At 34.2% G+C, this 12,958-nt stretch overlaps 1 pseudogene; it reads right to left on the reverse strand.

Annotated features, from left to right (window-relative positions):
- Positions 1 to 11,976: 11,976 nt before the first annotated feature.
- LOC127561925 (casein kinase II subunit beta-like) lies at positions 11,977 to 12,620 on the reverse strand (annotated as a pseudogene).
- Between the last annotated feature and the right edge of the window lie 338 nt (positions 12,621 to 12,958).

A 12,958-nucleotide genomic window follows, 5' to 3' on the forward strand; every position in this document is an offset into this window, starting at 1 on the left:
CTTTCCCTTCTTTAGTATTTCTTTGGGATATAAGCCCAATAGAAACACTGCTGGATCAAAGGATATGCACATTTTGATAATTTTTTGGGCATAATTCCAGATTGCTCTCCAGAATGGTTGGATTCGTTCACAACTCCACCAACAATGCATTAGTGTCCCAGTTTTCCCGCATCCCCTCCAACATTCATCATTATTTTTTCCTGTCATCTTAGCCAATCTGACAGGTGTGTAGTGGTATCTCAGAGTTGTCTTAATTTGCATTTCTCTGATCAATAATGATTTGGAACACTCTTTCATATGAGTGGTAATAGTTTCAATCTCATCCTCTGAAAATTGTCTGTTCATATCCTTTGACCATTTATCAATTGGAGAATGGCTTGATTTCTTATAAATTTGAGTCAGTTCTCTATATATTTTGGAAATGAGGCCTTTATCAGAACCTTTAACTGTGAAAATGTTTTCCCAGTTTGTTGCTTCCCTTCTAATCTTGTTTGCATTAGTTTTATTTGTACAAAGGCTTTTTAATTTGATGTAATCGAAATTTTCTATTCTGTGATCAGTAATGGTCTCTAGTTCATCTTTGGTCACAAATTTCTTTCTCCTCCACAAGTCTGAGAGATAAACTATTCTATGTTCCTCTAATTTATTTATAGTCTCGTTCTTTATGCCTAGGTCATAGACCCATTTTGATCTTATCTTGGTATATGGTGTTAAGTGTGGGTCCATGCCTAATTTCTGCCATACTAATTTCCAATTATCCCAGCAGTTTTTATCAATAATGAATTCTTTTCCCAGAAGTTAGGGGCTTTGGGTTTGTCAAACACTAGATTGCTATAATTGACTATTCGGTCTTGTGAGCCTAGCCTTTTGTTTCATTTGTTTCTAATCCTTGACTTTGCCTCTTAATGCTCCTAAAGATTTACTCTAGATTTTATCATCTGATGATTTTTTTTTTCTCCCAATGTGTATGGAAGGGGAAGGAAGGGGGCAATGTCATTTCATTTAGGACATTTGTTTGGAAGAGAAGGAGGACATGGGAAATAGATGTGTAGAAATATAAAATATATATTTCTCCTTTGTAATACTATCATATGTGGGTCTAGAGAGTAATTTGACCAGAAGCCAGAAAACCCAAGCTTTAGTTTTAAATCCAAATTGGCTATCTAGTCATAACCAAGTAGTATAAACTATCAGTGCCCCAAACAACTCTCAAACAAATTTGTTGCTGATTTGAATCATTAGGGACACTTTTAACACTGAGAATGAAATCACAATTCCTAGAAACTAAAAAGAATAAAACATTTTAATGGCTTTTTATTATCCTAGAACAATTGGACAGGTTTACACCTTTTAGCTAAAACAAAACAAAAAATTATTTATCAGATCACTAAAAAGCTATTCCTTCTTTTCTTTTATTAGCATTTGGAAATGGAAAAAATATAACACAAAACAATCCAAATCTTTTTTCTATAATCATTGGTATTCCTAGGGGTTTTCAAGTTTTGGGTAATTATCTAAAGCATTTGATTTCTGATTAATTGGGGCCAGAATCCCCCTAAGGAGTTCTGCACTCTTGCTCAGCTGGTGACTTATCATCCCGTAGTATTAAGGGCTCCCAAAATGCATGTGTGTATAGGTAAACTTACATAATACAAGTATGCATATATATTTATATATGAATGTACACTGTATAATATTTAATTAATTATTATGTGCTTAAATACAATAATTAACATGAGCGTTTATGCATACAAAAAAAAGAAAAAAAGGGATATAAATCTGAAACCTATTATCTTCACTTTTTTTTTTCCTGAGAAAATTGGGATTAAGTGACTTGCCCAGGATCACACAACTAGAAAGTGTTAACTGTCTGAGGCCAGATTTGAACTCAGGTCCTCTTGATTTCAGAACTGCTTGTCTCTTTTTGAAAGCAACATATAAAAATTCAATATATTAGTTTCAGAGATTTCTTTTTGTCTTTCTAAATGATCTTCTCTTTCCTCTTCCATTAAAAAAAAAAAAAAAAGATCTTACCTATGGCTCCTTTCTTCTCCACTCCATATCCTAATGTCCTACACAATTAAAAATAATTCACTTATGTAAAATAAACCCTATCATGCAAAGCAAATTTATATATCAGTTAAACATCAGATATACCCATAAATTGATATATCTATATCTTTATTAAGTCAAGCTCTTTCCTTTCTCCAAAGAAATGGATAGCATGTATTTTTTGTTGCTTCATTTGTACCTTTGTTTCTGAAATTAATAGAACTTTGTTGTGGGGAATATTGATATCTACAGGATACATAGATGGTGGCATTGTTCCTGAATTTTTTCTACCTATTTAGCAAAAAAAAAAAAAAAAAAAACAACTTTGGTAGTATATTCTTATAATAAAGCTTGCAAATATGGGAGGGAAATTTCTTAATAGTGCTAGTCTTGAGATTAGCTTACATATAGTCCTGCATTTAAGAGTTCATCGTTAGCCTTGAAAGAAGGAAATTTCCTATACACATCTTATAGAGAAAAAAGATTGCCTATATGCTTATTGTAGCTAGAGAATCAGATGTGGGTTTGTAGGGGAGGGCAAGAGAGCCAGGAATGCTTTCCCTTATTAGAAGAAATTTTTAGAATAAGTTTTTAGGTTCTTCTTATTAAATATTAATTTTTAAGGAAGCTTTTTTCTTTAGTAAGCTTTTGTATTTTTTTTTCCTATCTGGACAATTCTAAGTTTTAACCAATTGCTTCCTTTTTTTCCAAGCTATTGACAATTTTTTTTCATAATTCCCTTGCATAACTTTCATTACCAACCACTTTTCATAACTATTTTTTTTCTTTTACCATATAAAAGTATATGCTTTTTAAACTCCTTTTTGAGCTCTTCCGTGAATTCTTTCTAAGCTTAAATCCACTTCCTTCTTTCTTTTGTTGTTTCACCTGTAGGTATTTTGACATTGTTGTCCTCTTCTGAGTTTATGTCTTATTCTTCCCTTTCATCATAAGTTTCTACGGTCAATTGTTTTTATTGTTTTTTGCTCATCTTTTTTGGCCTTTTTTCCTTTTAATTTTGAGCTTTGCTCCTGGGTGAAAAGAGTACCATCTCTGATTTCTTTTGCCAGTCACTGCAGGTGTTGGCTGTTTATCTGGTGCTTCACTAATATTGCCAGAAATTCCATTGGGAAACCTTGTGTCTGGTGCTACACCGAGGAATTGGAGTGGAGGTGACTGGTACTAGGAGTTAGGTAATAGGGACATGGCAGCTCATCTGGCATTAAACTGATGTCCTAATGGTGATATGTAGCAAATGCTATGGCTGATGTGCTTTTTTTTTTTTTTTTTTTCAGTTTACCTTGGGCTATGCTGAATAAGTGGAGGTCTGGCCACTGGAAGCTGACTGCTAATTTAAGATGATTTGAGAAAAACAGACTTGTGCCCTAATTAGGTAAACAAGAATATTTTCTCGATAGACATTCACTATCAAAAATAATTTACAGTTTGATTTATCTTTAAGAAGAGGCAAAAATTAATCCTTCCAATACTTAGATGATTTTTTATTAAAAATTCAATAATTTCAAGAGCAAATTATTTTTCAAACTTAGATTGAAGCTATTGCCAGTTGAATATCCACAACTATGTGCTAGTCAAAAATATTTTAGCATACTGCCTTAAGTCCAATGTGTTAATTTAAAAGAATTAATATATTTACCAATATCTTTTTAGAAATTTTGCCATATACATAAAGAATGAGATTATAAATAAATTAGAGGAACATGGGATATTTATCTCTCAGACATGTGGAAGAGGAAGAAATTTGTGACCAAAGATGAACTAGAGATCATTATTGATCACAAAATAGAAAATTTTGATTACATCAAATTTAAAAGCCTTTGTACAAACAAAACTAACGCAAACAAGATTAGAAGGGAAGCAACAAACTGGGAAAACATTTTCACAGTTAAAGGTTCTGATAAAGGCCTCATTTCCAAAATATATAGAGAATTGACTCTAATTTATAAGAAATCAAGTCATTCTCCAATTGATAAATGGTCAAAGGATATGAACAAACAAACAGAGAAATGCAAATTAAGACAACTCTGAGATACCATTACACACCTGTCAGATTGGTAAGATGACAGGAAACAATAATGATGAATGCTGGAGGGGATGAGGGAAAACTGGGACACTGATACATTATTGGTGGAGTTGTGAACGAATTCAACCATTCTGGAGAGCAATCTGGAATTATGCCCCAAAAGTTATCAAACTGTGCATACTCTTTGATCCAGCAGTGCTATTACTGGATTTATACCCTAAAGAGATATTAAAGAAGGGAAAGGGATCTGTATGTGCCAAAATGTTTGTGGCAGCCCTGTTTGTAGTGGCCAGAAACTGGAAAATGAATGGATGCCCATCAATTGGAGAATAGTTGGGTAAATTGTGGTATATGAATGTTATGGAATATTATTGTTCTGTAATAAATGACCAGCAGGATGAATACAGAGAGGCTTGGAGAGACTTACATGAACTGATGTTAAGTGAAATGAGCAGAATCAGCAGATCATTATATACTTTAACAACAATACTGTATGAGAATGTATTCTGATGGAAGTGGATTTCTTTGACAAAGAGAAGATCTAACTCAGTTCCAATTGATCGATGATGGACAGAAGCAGCTACACCCAAAGAAAGAACACTGGGAAATGAATGTAAACTTTTGCATTTGGGTTTTTCTTCCCAGGTTATTTTTACCTCCTGAATCCAATTCTTCCTGTGCAACAAGAGAACTGTTCGGTTCTGCAAACATATATTGTATCTAGGATATACTGTGACATATTTAACATGTATAGGACTGCTTGCCATCTGGGGGAGGGAGTGGAGGGAGGGAGGGAAAAAGTCAGAACAGAAGTGAGTGCAAGGGATAATGTTGTAAAAAAAAATTATCTAGGCATGGATTCTGTCAATAAAAAGTTATAATTATTTAAAAAAAAAAAAGAAAAAAAATTTTGCCATATACTGAGAAGCCCTAGTTTGTTCCTTGAGCAATTATCCTTGAGCAAATATTTATTATGAAGGTATAAACATTAATAACTGTCTTCCAGGTATTTATATGAAAAATTTTTGTAAAGCTGCCATCAACAACTCAGAAGTAATCAAATTTCTTTCTATTTATAGTTAATTAACATAAATTCATCAAATCTTATTTTTCTGAAATTCCATTTAAGTTTTAGTTACTTTCTTTTTAACTTTTCTTTTATTTAGATTGGTCTGGGCCTCAGAGGAATACCTTAAATTCTCCCACTATTTTATTTTTACTATCCACTTATCGTGATAGAGCTAGATTTTCTTTTAAACTTTGTTGTTTAATATGATATAATATCATATTGGGGCAGCTAGGTGGCACAGTGGATAGAGCACCAGCCCTGAAATCATGAGGACCTGAGTTCAAATGTGTCTTTGGACAATTAACAATTCCTGGCTGTTTGACCCTAGGCAAGTTATTTAACCCCAATTGCCTCAGCAAAATACACACACACACACACACACACACACACACACACACACACACACACAATGTCATATTATATAATATTGTATAATAATAATATATAATATAGTTTCAGTGCATGTATGTTAAGTATCTTCATTCATTTTTCATGACACTTTTTAGTTTATTGCAATTTCTTCACGATTTCTTCATTTTTTGCTGAGGCATTTGAAGTTAAGTGACTTACCTAGGGTCACACAGCCAGGGACTGTTAAATGTCTAAGACCAGATTTGAACTCAGATCCTCCTAACTTCAGGGCTGGTTAGAGACCACTCTGTGGTAGGTCTCTAACCACTCTGTGACCTCATTGTCCCTCTTCTATTGCGTCTTGACTTCAGCTGAAATATAATAGATTTTGCTCCACTTCCTTATTTAATTGTGTTAATATTTTTTTTTCTTTCTTGTAAATACCTTTTTTAGATTATTTTCTTTCCAGTCAGCTAATCTCTTCTTTTCTGGTTGTGTTCATGCTATTCACATTAATGTTTAACTAATGATTATGTATTTTCCTTCAATCAAATCTCTTATGCTATTTCTTGTCTTATTTCCTTTTTCCTTACAATGAAGAAGAGAATGGTGAAAAAGGAATGTGGCCAGCACTCTATGGTTAATACAATCTCCTCCTACTTTGCTCTACTTTTCCTCTTATCCAGACTTCATTCCTTCCTTCATTGCTTTGTTTTCCTTTTTTTCTGTTTTTCCTTCTTAGTGCACTGTCCCTAGAGTCAGCAAAATCTGAGTTCAAATCCCACTTCAAATATTTACTCACTTTATGAATCTGGGCAAGTTACTTAATCTCGATTGCCTCAAAATAAAAAAAAAAAATCTCATTTTATAGAGGAAGTCTTTTTCAATTGCATTTTAATTCTAATAGCTTCCCTTAGGGCAGCTAGTCAGTGTAGTAAATAGAAGACTGGCCCTCAAATCAGGATAATCTGATTTCAAATCAGGTCTCAGAAACTTACTGTATAATAGTGGGCAAGTCCATTAACCTCAATTGCCTCCCCAAACACGTTTTCACTTTCTTTCTTTCTTTCTTTCTTTCTTTCTTTCTTTCTTTCTTTCTTTCTTTCTTTCTTTCTTTCTTTCTTTCTTTCTTTCTTTCTTCTTTCTTTCTTCTTTCTTTCTTCTTCTTCTCTCTCTCCCTTCCTCCTTCTTTTCCTTCCTTCCTTCCTTCCTTTTCTCCTTGTTTTCTTTGTTTCATCTTTCCTTCTTTCTTTTTTTCTTCCTTCCTTCCTTTCTTTTTTTACTTCCCTTTCCTCGTCCCTCCTTTCTCTACTTTCTTTTTTCTTCTTCATGATCTAGCCTGTAGAATTAAAATTTGTTTCTTTAAATTAAATCTGTCTTTGAATCTATCCTTTCTCCTGTTTTCATCACCACAGCCTTGCCCTGCCATCCATTCTTATTTCTCTATTTAGTTTTTCAGTCATGGCACAACATTGTATATTATTTGCATTCAGTTTATCTTTGACAAGTTCAAATGAGTTTTTAGTGACATTTGCTCCCCACCCCCATATTCCCTTTAGTTTTGTTTGTATGGTCTTGCATTTTAACCTCCTTTATATGACATAGAAATTTCCATTCCCTTCCTCCCTTTTCCTTCCACAATGTATTTTACACCTTGTTTTTCCTTTTAAAACTACCAGTTAAATATAGCAAAAATCACTTTCAGAAGTTCTATTTTATTTAACATTCTCTAAAGTAAATTATGACAACAAAGTTTTGAAGGGAACTCATTTTATCTTTTCCCATTATAATGTAAGCACTTTATTTGGGCATAGTTTCTTTTTAGTATTCATTTGTATTTACCTTTCCTTTGTTTTTCAGTTCGTATCACAAAGTTCCTTCTCAACTCTGGTCTTTTCATCAAAACTCTCTTTCATGAAAAGTTCATTAATTCTCCTCTAATATCATACTCAATTTTTGAGGGAAACTTATTCTTGAACTTGTATTTTTGACTTTTGGAATTTTTTTCAAGGAACTTAAAATTTATTTGTGGAAAATCTTTTACATAAATAAAAGTCAGAGTTTATGGGAAATATCCACTTTTCTGATATGTCCTGAGGTTCTGCTTAAGGCCTAGATATAATAAATTCTGTTTTGGCAAAATTCCTATGTCATTGGATACATCTTCTAGTTAGAGTCAGTCAAAACCAATTCACTTGTATTCCATGTAGTAATAAAGCAAACATTTTACTTACATTAAGAGCAAATAATTGCATATATGTACTTGCATTTGAAAGTAATACATGCCAATATGCAGAAAAATACAGCAAGTACTGACAGTTTAAGAAAGTAGCAGATACAAGCCTCTCCCAGTATTAAGCTTTCCTTCCCTCAATCTCATGTCTAGAACACAAATGACAGATAGTGACAGTGCAAAAGTCCTTTGGTTAAGTTACTATCTTAGAGTGACAAACAATCTAGAGAAAATGCATAGATTTGAGATGAAACTTGCCTTGTCTCCATGGCAGCATCTTCACACTCTGGTAGACACTGTTTTCCCAGGAGCACTGCCCCAAAGTGAGATTCATGCAGCTTGAGTAGACTGTGAACTATGGCTAGTCCATAAATCATGCATCAGAAAAGGTGAAGAAATCACCCAGTGCTTTATCTATGTAGTTACTTCATCCAATAACCAATAACCAAAATTAGTAGGAAGGGAAAAAATGTCAAAACCTCCCAACAGTTAAGCAAGATGCAGTATACCATCATGCAAGTACAGTGTAAATCTCTTTAAATTGCCTTTTTCTTGTTATTTTTCTAATTTGCAAAAGCAATTTTTCAAAAGCAAATATTGGACTCCCTGCCTCATTTCTTTCCCCTTACATTCTCCATGCAGTTGTCAAAGGAACGCTCCTTTTCACTCAATGAAAGCTAGACCTTCCAGGAATATTAATGCTTCATAGAACTTTTTCTATTTCTCCTTTTTACATATTACTTTAATGATTTTTAAAATAAAACATATTTTAAAGATTAGTCATGCCAGTGTGCTTGCTGCTACTCACACACAAAAACTGATTCCCCCACTCTGTGCCATTTCCCATGTCTGTACCACTCATTTGACCATTGCCTCTTAGAATTTATGGATTCCATCAAGATGCAAGTCAAACATTCCTCTTTTCTTTATCTGCACACTTCAGATGTTTGAGACTTCTCCATTAAGATTAACCTCCATGTACATATGTAACTTTGTATGTTTTTATTCATTTACTCTCAAGGCCACTCATTCACCTTTGTCTTCCAATTTGACTCTATGGCTCCAAGAGTGATAGTATTTGCAGCAACCAGTCTGGCAAAACTATCTTGGGAGAAGAGCCAGATCAGATTAGGGATAACTGACATGGATAAGTTAAGGGAATTTCTACTCCTTGTAGGTTAAACCTTCCCCCAGTAGAATAGGTGGATGAGTACATTTTATTTCAATGGCCATGAAGATGGCTAAAGCTAGTGTTATGGAGTGCTTAGACCTTGGTCAGATATTGAAGATACCAAGGGCATACACTGCATCCAAGGACATCAGCAAACATCTTGACTTTTATCCTGCCACTGGACTCTGATTATTCTGGAATATAGAAAGAGGCTGATGACACTGTGAACTTTGCCTCATTTAAATACAATTCATGTGCAAGTCAAAGCACCAAACATCACATCATGGTGATATTGGTCCTCTTTGAAAATGAAGGATAACTACAGGATCTGTATCTCAAAGAGATCATAGAAAAGGAAAATGGATCCACATGTGCAAAATGCTTAAAAGAGTGGATGCTCATCAGTTGGGGAATGGTTGAATTAATTATGGTATATCATTATAATTGAACACTATTATTCTATAAAAAAAAATGTTGAATAGACTGATTTCAGAAAAGCCTGAAAAGATTTATATGAAGAACTGATTCTGAGTGAAGCAAACAGAATTGAGAGAACATTTTATACAGAAAAAACAATTAAGATAGATTTAGCTCTTCTCAACAATCCAGTGGTCTAAAGCAATTCCAATATTTTTTTTTTTAGTGTTTAAAATCTGAGCTTTTTCTTTTTTTAATTTAATATTTTTCTCCAGTTACATTCAAAAGGATTTTTATTTGTTTTTAAGATTATTGAGTTCTAGTTTCTCTTCCTTATTTCCACCCATAATTAAGAAACCACATGTGAAGTTATGTAAAATCTTTCCATAAAAGTTAAGTTGTGAAAAAAAACATAACTCTCCCACCCTAATGAAACTAAAACCCCCAAGAAAAATTAAGTTAAAGATAGAGATATAAAGAGAGAAATAGAGAATGCTTTAGTCTGTATTCAGACTTAATCAATCCTTTCTCTGGTTATGGATAAGATTTTTCATCATAAGTTCTTCAAAGTAGTTGTGGATGATTGTACTACTGAGTTTTCCTCTTTTTTATGATGGTAATTCCCTGGCCTCTGGGACCATGAATTTAACTCCAGAATACTTGAACCTTTCTTTTTTTCTGAATGTTTATATAGTTTTAATTTGAAAGAGGATCTGTAGATTTTGATTATGATGCTTCTTTTAAAAATATTTTGTTTTCCCCAACACATGTAAAAACAATTTTCATTTATTTATTTTTTAGAAGTCAAAATTCTCTTCTTTTTCCTTCTCCCCTTCCCTAATATAATCAGCAATGTGTCATAAGATATACATGTATAATTGTTATGTCCAAGCTAGCTTTCTGGAAGTCCTCCATAAGGGCCTTAATCACAGCAGGATAGACACCAAGAGAATGGTCAAGAATAGAGTCTAGATTCTTTATTGTGGCCCACAATTTTATTTTATTGCAGGAGACATGAGAGCCTCCACGAGACTGGTTAAAGATAGAATGTCTATATTCCAGTTCTTCTTAAACCTTACATAGCTTATTATTATTATTACATCATTACAGCATACTGATTATGTGTGAACTAGAGAGCCATTACATTACTACACTAAGTACTAAGTATATATGTGAACTAGAGAACATCAATTCCACTGAGTTAAGTCCTGTTTCAAGTATACTTCTCCAGAGTTCTGCTCCTCTATATATAATCATTTAAAATGTTTCTATATCAGTCATTTTGTAAAAGAAGATTTAAACCAAAAATAGAAAAAAAGAAAAAAAATGTGGGAAATAGTATTCTTCAGTATGCCTTCAGATTCCATAAATTCTTTCTCTCCAGAGAAAGTGGCCATCATGGAGCCTTTGAAATTATCTTGAATCATTATATTGCTGAGAATAGCTGTCATTTACAGTTGTTCATCAATCAACATTGCTGTCATAGTATACAATATCTCTTTATTCAGTTCACTTTCCTATGCATCAGTTCATATAAGGATTATGATGTTTCTGCCCAAAAGACTCTATAAACCTTTCTCCAAACAATACAACTATTAGGTTTGTATTCTGAAGAGATTTTTTTAATAGAAAAAGGAGTTATGTGAACAAAAATATTTATAGCAGCACTTCTAGTGGTAACAAAGAATTGGAAATTGAGGGATATCCATGAATTGGGGAATGACTGAAGAAGTTGATGTATATGATTGTGGTAGCATAATACTGTGCCTTAAGAAATGATAAATGCTCTTAGAAATATTTGTACAATCCTACATGAATTGATGAAAAGTGAAATGAGCAGAACCAGGAACACATTGTATATTGAATAACAAGTCTGTTACTTAGGTAGTGATTTATACTCTTGCTTTAAATTGTTGCTTTTCTTTCCTAATCTGTTCTCTACAATTCTCATTTATTTTGCCATTGATTCCACTTCTAATTTCATTCATAATATGATTTTAAATTGTACTTGTTTTCTTTTAAGTATATGAAGTGTGTTTTTCTCTTAGGCATTGCTTGTTGTGCTGTGAAATTGTTCTATTCTGCTGATTCTGTGTCTTAATTATAACTCTTACTTTTATTTACTCATTTTTTCCAGTCTTTCTTCCTTAATTGAGACTTTAAATTAGGACTAAGCCCTATGCAATTCTGAATGTTGCATCTTTATATGGTCCTAATCAATTAATTATGTGGTATTCTGCTACTACTTTTCCCAGTTTTTGGTTTCATTCAAGGCAACTCTCTAGGCAATTCATGTAAAAACACTGCAAATTTCAGCAAAAATTAGACTGATCATTACCCAACTGTACTAACTTGTCAGGGTCTCAAATGCTCTTTGGATCTGATCAACACATGTCAGCTTAACTTTAGTTGGAGCTCCAGAAGACAGTGGTTCTAGCTCCTATCATCTCTCTTTTTTCTTTTTCTTATTTTTTTTTTTGCCTTTTCCTCCACATTATTTCATACTTCCACCACACCACCAAAATAATAACTTCTTGATTTAAACTAAAAATCATTAGGGATTCTGAAAAGGTGTGTGTACTGGGGGAGAGGGAATAGTATCATAGACTGAGGCATTGGGGGGAAGGAGAGGAGCTAAGTCAGTGGATGGTCTTGACAAAACTATTGAAGTTGCTGGTTGCTTGAAGCTGCAGTTGATAGGCTGTGGATGATCTTGAAGCCATACAGCCTGGGCACAAATTGGTTGGCAGGTCTTTTGGGCCTGTACTCAGGATGCACCATGAAGAACATGTGGGGAAAGCCAGTGCCAAAGTACACACCATCTGTGTAATCGTGCCTTGATAACTTGGAGGTGTAAGCATTAATGCACTTAGGACAGTACAGCTTTTCCATGGCCTCACCTGGTATGTCTGACAATCCAATGGCCAACATGGGCTGATTTTCACAATATGCATGGAGACAATAGCCAAAGTCTCCCTGCTGGTATTTGTCCAACCCCTGGACAATGCCACTGTTTGTACAGATGTAGCAGGCGTGAATAATCCATACAACATCTCAGCTGTCTGCTCAGTCAGTTCATTCTGGTTGCAATTGTCCTCCAATTCCTCATCAAGTTCCAAGTTGAGGATCATGTCTAGTACCCGTCTCTAATGGGGCACTTGTTTGTTGAGCTGTTGAAATTGAACTTATCTTGGATATAGTCTTCATTCATCTCACAGAAAAATTGATTGCCACAAAGCCCACGGAACCATAAGATCCATGGTACGTCCTCTGAGCTACTCATCTTTATGTGTACAGGCTGGGACTGGAGAGGGAGAGGGACAAGTTGCTCCCAGGGGTGGCAGCGGTGGCACCAAAGCCTTTGCTAAGGAGGCGTACCTGACCTCTCAGGAGGCTTCCTGTCATCTATCTTTAAGGCTCTCTCAGTTCAGTGACAGAGATTTTGACAGGGCAGCATTTCCTGTCCTGATTGCTCAGCTTTCAGGCTCAGCTCAAGTATGAAGGCTGGAACCATAAGCCTTCCTCCATGCCAGCATCAACTGGCATGGTAAAAGATACATACTAATAAGTACAATTCCCATATTGGAAGATTCTGCCTCTTCTAAAGGACTCTGTGTTGAA

Source organism: Antechinus flavipes, chromosome 4, assembly GCF_016432865.1.
Source record: "Antechinus flavipes isolate AdamAnt ecotype Samford, QLD, Australia chromosome 4, AdamAnt_v2, whole genome shotgun sequence".
Taxonomy (NCBI): domain Eukaryota; kingdom Metazoa; phylum Chordata; class Mammalia; order Dasyuromorphia; family Dasyuridae; genus Antechinus; species Antechinus flavipes.